At 44.7% G+C, this 7,343-nt stretch overlaps 1 long non-coding RNA gene across 3 annotated transcripts; it reads right to left on the reverse strand.

The window, feature by feature from the left end:
* Positions 1-550: 550 nt before the first annotated feature.
* Positions 551-7,286, reverse strand: LOC122370954. Of its 3 annotated transcripts, none has more exons than XR_006254645.1 (3): positions 3,894-7,286; positions 3,644-3,716; positions 551-2,670 (listed from the first exon to the last, which is right to left on the reverse strand). It is a non-coding gene; the product is annotated as an uncharacterized LOC122370954 (long non-coding RNA). The 3 variants fall into 3 exon arrangements; XR_006254646.1 differs by having other exon boundaries at positions 551-2,997; XR_006254644.1 differs by lacking the exon at positions 551-2,670 and having other exon boundaries at positions 3,393-3,716; positions 3,894-5,070; positions 5,211-7,286.
* Positions 7,287-7,343: the final 57 nt, after the last annotated feature.

Raw genomic sequence — 7,343 nt, forward strand, 5'->3', positions numbered from 1 at the left:
CGGGTATACGGCGCACACTGGCGTGTACCAGAACGTGTTTGCCATAAAATGCTGGGAAGAAAACCACCTCCTTCTTGGCTCGTTTTCCCGCCATTGGCGATCGCGCAAAAAGTGTCCAAAACCCCGTTGACTTAACATGGGGAAAATGCAATTGCACGTGGCACGCGCAATGATTTTTGTTGCGAGTAGCGACCGGTACCATCAGGTAGATCACCTGCAAAAGTCTATACCCTGAAATTTTTACGATCCTAAACGCAAAACTCTAGGCTGCGACCAAGTTGCCCCAATTCGCTGCCAGACTTGCAAAACATAGCCCGGAGAAGGACCGCTCCGGTTGTTTTTCAATAGAAAAACACAATTCTAACGAATAGTGTTTGTCTTTTCAAACAACCTGCGGTTACCAGCATCTGCGATGCTGGGCTCCGCATCGCGGGACCGCAGGTTGTTTGAGCAAGCACCTCTGTAACGCCGCAAAAACGCCCGCCGCCAAACGAGAGGATGAGCCTTGCACGTGCAGATCGGAGTGCGTGTTCTACGAACTGACGTGCACTGCACTCTACGCCGCCAACCGCAAAACGCCGCAAAAAACGGCCGCCCGCCGTCAAACGCAAAAACCGCAAAAATGCGCCCGGCCGCCGCCAACCGAAAATAAACCTTTTACCGAAAACGACGCAAAAACAAAATCACCCGTTTCGCGGCGGGCGGGCGATGGGCGAATTTTTTATGGGCGATTTTTTCAGCCAAACTCAGACTCGGGCTCTGAGTGCAGCCTGAGTTATAGATGTCGCTGTCATTCAGCCACTGAAACAAAAGCGCCACGATTACCGTCAAATCATATTTCCTACGCGGCCGAGAAAAAAATGAAGCGGAAAGTGAGTAAGACCTACCTGACACACGGTACAGTTGTTTTGAACATCACCAGTTGAACCACGAGGCATCCATATTCCATACCAACGAAAAGTTTTCCATCTCTTGGTATATTAGCCGTAGGCTAATATTCCAGGCAGCGGCACGAGGAGCCGGATGGAGGAAACATGGATGCACGCTTGGTAAGGGCTGGATAGTATATTAGGACGTGAGCTTTACCAAAAGGCATCCACGCACCGCGCTGCCCGCCCTTGACGCAGTTAGCAAAAAAGTTGGCTCCAAATGTGATAGCCATCTTTCAATTACGTTAATTCAAGTTCGAAAGATGATTGGTGTTACTAAAAAAAGACTACGTCAAGAGCCCGTTACGATGTAACGGAAGACAAACCAGCCACTCCACACCTAGGCAGTTTTTCACACGCATTCCTGCATTCACACTCGCCATTTCGTGCACCGGCCTGCCCGCTGCACAACGTAATATCTATGGCAACTATACTGTCTAAGGCATGATTGTTGCTCCTAATGGTTTTCTTTTTTCACAGACTGGAGTGTGCTTTACATGAAAATATAATGTAGTAGATGATACCTGCTCATTTCATCACTAAACGTGTGAAATGTTCAAATCATGTTGGCATGTGGATAAGATCCGAGACTAGGAATTTAAAGTGTAGAAATGTCGGTGGCTGCTGGACGCATCTGCAACTGAGCTCATGGTCCTAATCATCCGCGAAAGTGACGAAACTACAGGAATGTCACGATAAAGATGCGCAGTACCCTGTATGTTCATGGCATACAGCTGCAAGCTAAGACAAAACTAGAAACGATCTTTGGGTAGAACATATAAAGTGAAGCAATACCAATGCAGAACTACTTGGAGTCACAGGAACCAGTGTGTCCAACATATCAATCAGCTAACATGTAAGAACGCATGTGTAAGGCCGCATGTGCAACTGTAATCCCTCTTGATCGACTACAAGAATGGAAAGAAAACGTCAACGGAGTAAAACTTCACCATGTGAATCTGCGTATAACTGGCATTCGTGATCAAGTATGCACAACAGATGTGAGGTGAGGACGCGGTGTCATTGCGATACAACATCAACTGATGCAATATTGGAATGCATTTTGCACTCATTCTTGCATATTGATAAGATCAAAAGTAAGGCGATAATGTGGATAAGTGTGTTGACAGATGTCGAAGACTGACGGTGATTACGAACTGCTTAACAGGCGACCGGATTGACGGTGATGCGCCTGACCGATCGTTGGAGTGCATGTCGCATCTGATGTCTATGGAAAACGGCAAAGGAGAAAACAGGACTATGGTGAAGGGCTGTTCTAACATCACATAGAACGGGAATGAGCAGTAACACCTCCCAATGAAAGCAGTGAAAAACAGCGAAACTGCCTGTTTATCCTGCCATGGTGCTAATGCCCAAAGTCAAGTTTTGTTTGTGTGTGTGGAAAGCGGTAGGGCCCTATGTGCTAAGCTTTCATCCGTTTTAGCTTTGGTATCACAATACAAGTATTAGGTGCTCGCACACTACTGCCAGTAGTTCAGTCGGTACTGAGTAGCCCGCAGCTAATAACAACCTGATATTTGCTTCCTGCACAAACGTAGATGGCGGCTAGCATTATGGAAGTGTCTTTACATGATGAGTCTGATCGACGATGATGAATGAAATAATCATTTGAACTCGTTGAAAGATGACGATGTCCGGGTCACAACGAAGTGACTTAAAACTTGCAGGATGAATAACTGATGATTGGGCCGATGAATGTGGCTTGTGCTGCAGCCGAGGCCTGTGGGGACGGACGACCGGTGAGGTACAAATGGAGCAAGGAAACGAGACGTGAATGTACACCAAGCACAATGATATTTAGCTATCATAAGCGTTGACAATGGTGAATAGTCGAGCTGTTCGTCATATTGAGCCTTCACGTCATAGCCATTGCAATATCAAGCTCCCCAAATTGTCATTAGCTTTCGCAGCCCAAGTCCAGTATTGAGTGCTCAAAGAACTTGCCAAGGCAATATAGCTGTGAGCAGCCCGAAGTTCATGGACGGATGATGACCTTTCCCTCTAGCAAAAAGTAGACGACGTCCAGCGCTATAGTCGAACAGTGCCACTGCCAGAAAGGGAGAAGGTTTGCGAAATTCGGTTCGAATATCGGGAATTCGGGAATTCGGTTAGATGGTTATGGAATGGACCATATTAAGGCATTTAGAATATCCTGCGCACGGTTTTCCTGAAAACCTGAAAACCGTAGATAGTGGGAAAACCTCAGGGGGGGGGGCGGAAATCCGCCCCCCCCGTCGGTGCGCGGGATATATTTGATTGATATGTGTAGGCACTGCTTTAAAAATACAGTAAAACACTGAAAACTAGTGATGTCAATTACGGAAAATCGGAATACCGATACCAAACCAAATACCAACCAAAACCGTGGAGAAATATACCGAAACCAAACCAACTTGGGAACATGAGGAAAAAACCAACTTTTTACCGATTTCTTAGCCTCTTAGACATTAGCGAGGGTTCATGATACCAACAAAATACCAAACACATTAGGATTGAAATACCAAATACCGAGTTGGTATCGGTTTGGTATTGGTATACCAAAAAGTTGGTATCCGATTGACATCTCAACTGAAAACCAAAGCAACGTTGGAATGATTTTCCGTAGGTATGCGTTTAGTTAGCCAAGCAAACAAAGTCACAGGCTCTTGCACATATTACAGAGTGCTCCGGCACTGGTGTAACAAACAACTCACTTGCACTGGGGTTCGGGCTCACAGAGTAGATCCAACAGATAACAGGTCGCATTCAGCATTGCGCCGGACACTGCTGAAAATGTTGACAAGTGTCTGTCAGTAAACGCAAACATCAATCCCAATAGATAGGTACATGAAGACGATGACAAACATGTTGGCATTGTGTAGGAATGAGGACAGTAAATGATCACACAAAATGTAAAGCATTCTGCAACGTGTTGACAATGGACATTCAAATATGAATACATACCAGCCGTACGCAAGTGTCTTCGAAAATGTTGACCTCTTGATGGTGATGGAGAAGGTGTATCACGTCCACAGGCTTCAAGAAGTCGATCCATTGTCCGCATATTGTTAAATTTGGTCATCACATGTCCGTTTTCAACGCATCCGTAAACCGATGGCGAGAGCATTTAAGAACGTTTGAGCATGTGACTGAAATACTCAAAGACACAAGTTGGAGGAAGGAGCAGGCGAAAAAAGAAAGATAACAACACAGTGTATGAGCATCGTGTTCCAGTGCTAAAAATATAACTGAACAGGAAATGCAATATCATGTGTGGATCGCTCATGAGTGTGAACACATGCTTACATAGATGCATACCTACACTATACGAAAACATGACCGCTTTTTACGAGTGATTAACTGCTACATTCAGTGAACTGCATCATGTGGTACATGTTTGCGGGCGGAGCATGTCTACCGAATTCATCGGCAATACAATTAAAACAAACACACACATACGTAGAACTAGATGATGAGAGCTAGTGTAAGCGGGTGTACAGGTGGCTAATGTATATCTGCAGATAACTAATAGCTAGTGACAAATAAAAAAGTGCCAGCAACGGCCAGCGCAATGGGTGCTCCGTGATCGACGGTAAAATCTTCAACGGTATCGACGGTAAAGATGACTGGTAATGCACCTGTGAAAATAGGAGAAGCAACGGATGATTAGCTGACATGACAGCAAGTCGAAACGAATCGTCGATAAAATATAATATGTCAAGTCCGCGGATTTCTAAGCTTATGATTTTTCGATTTCGACGACTGTGAGTGAAAATGCATTTCAGATGAGATATTCGATAAATATTACTAAAACCCTTAGAAGTCAATAGGCAGAGGGCTACAAGCCTACTTTATTCAACGTTGAATACCCACCCATAAAGGTCAGTTCATCCGAGTATTACCGCCTCCAAAAAATATTAACGTTTTGTAGGCATACAGTACCGTAAAACCGTTTGGAATCTTGGAGCAGAGCTGTTCGTTAAGCTAACAGCATCCTTTGATAATGAAATGGGCCGGAGGCAGAAACTGGCACTTGAGAATGCAGAGGCAGTCATCACACAGTCCCAGAAGACGTGACTGGACAAGGCGTCCAAGCGGCGCCTGGTCATACACGGTTGCCATTGGATACTGCGAAATCAGCCTGCAGGCACATAAGGACAAGGAGTTAAAGTTTTGAACACGCTTTTCGTTCCCTTGTTGCATTACAAAAAAAAAAATATTAACGTTGTGTAGGCATATCTGGTTTGGTAGCGTGTACCATTATGCTCCCATTCCACTTACTGGTCACAGATCCAAACTCATGAAACTCCTAGATGCCGTTCATGATGACGAGTGTGTTCAATGAAGCTTATTCTGCTGCATGATGCACTGGTATGGTATGGTATGGTATTTGTAGCTTACGGGCCACCACAGCGTCCTGTATTTGGGCCCGGTTCTGTCGTCCGTCTTCGTTGTTGGTCCGTCCGTTGCCTTGAAGTGTCCGTTGTCTTCTTGGCTCGCAAGGGTGGGCTGAGGGGTGGGACTGGGTTCCTAGCTATCTCCTCCCGGGTAGCCGGATTGCCCCTTCTATTATTTTTTTTTGTTTTTGTTTTTTTTTTTGCCATTTTGCCATTCTGGGGTTTTTTATTTTGATTCTCATTGTTTTGAATATTGTTTTTTTCTTTTTTGCTTCTTTTTTTGGCTTTTTTGGCTTTTTTGTCCTTGGCTCTAGGGGAGGAGATTTACAGGTCATTGATCAGCCCAGTGTTGTGTCTTTAGTGGATGAGTAGTGTTGTTAGCTCGGGGTGTAAGTCCCCGAGCAGTGTTGTGAGTGTTAGTGGGATGTTGGCGTCTCTGCAGTATGTTTGTATGTGTGTCCTGTGGTGTTGGTATTGTGGGCATGTGAGTAGCAGATGTTTGACAGTGATGAAAGTGTTGCAGGTGTTGCATTTCGGTCTCGGGCTTCTTGTGATGATGTAGTTGTGTGTGATAGCGGTGTGTCCAATGCGAAGTCGTGTGATAGCCCTCTCGTTTTTGCGTGAGTTCATGTTCTTGGTGTGCCAGTGTTCTATGCGTGGTTGAATGCATCATGCACTTCTGGACAGTGATTGATATCCGACTTGCTTGGGCGAGTGTATGCGAGTGATGTGTAGTGGTGACCAATTGTACCAAAAGAAAATGACATTGAGAACATGATTTACAAGCGCAACATGCGGCACAACTCACGTGCATACAACGACAAGAAAAACAGGAAATGTCGTAAATGACGCCATAAAACATTGTATGGCCTACAAATATATCCGCAACGCAATCCTGGCTTGAGCTAATTCAGTACCTACTTTCGCGGGAACACTTTAACTCATGTAGGTAATGTTCACACGACGCAAGACTCATATACAAACATACAACACTAAAAACACAGAACACGGACATTTTGTAGCAGTATTGCATTGTATCAGCAGCGAGGTGGAAAACTGGCGGCATCTTTGTCTCAAACTACGTGCCAGCGGTGCAATAGGCAGCTGGCATTCAGATCTAGCAATAATGTGTGCTCATGATGTTAATGGCACCTGTGAGGAGGATGAAACAATTCTGAATTTGATAGGACAAAACTGTCTGGCCAATCTGTTCCGAGCACAACTCACTTTCCCTGGACATGCAGAGTATGTGTTGCTGTGAGTTAGGTACTTATCAGATGTCACATCGCTCTGCTTATGGTAGACCTGCAATATGTGACTTGCATGTAAACCCTGCCAGCAGCATGTAGTTTTGCACAATAAAACTGTTTTCTCTGTGTGGGCTTGCATATTTCGTTGGTAGCAGGCAGGCACAATGCTAGTTCCATACACCACTGACTACACGCACTCATGCACGTATTTACTTGAAAACTAGTACCAATTCACTCATTCACTAAATTACGTGTAAGATGACACGCACACCCTCACATACGCACATACATACCCACACACCCACATCCACCCTTACACACTCACAGGCACACATGCTCACAAATACCAATCATTCAGGGTTTCCGATGAGATGAAGTGTGTCTACTGTTTTCTGCCACATTACGTCATCACCACAAGGATTGAATCAAAAGTATCTAGGGTTAAGAAGCATAAACAATTGCTGACACATACTTGTCACTTACTTCTAATATGCCCTACTGCAACCATAAGATTCAGTTGAACCACTTTGCTCATCTTTACTTTCAAGCTGACAATCAGCATTGACGAATCAGCATTGGTTTGGCCTTCATGAAAGCTTACGTCAATAGCGCAAATAAATAACTTGCTTGTGGACGAATGGCTTTTAGTATGAATGCACATAGGTAAAGTGAACTGCGCACATGCTGTGACAAACTTTTGTTTGCCTAGTAAGAAACAGTAGACACACTTGCTAGTTTGGATAAAGGGATATTCTCGTGCGTGTAAA

Source organism: Amphibalanus amphitrite, unplaced genomic scaffold (genome assembly GCF_019059575.1).
Source record: "Amphibalanus amphitrite isolate SeventyFive unplaced genomic scaffold, NRLGWU_Aamphi_draft 001189F_arrow, whole genome shotgun sequence".
NCBI lineage: Eukaryota > Metazoa > Arthropoda > Thecostraca > Balanomorpha > Balanidae > Amphibalanus > Amphibalanus amphitrite.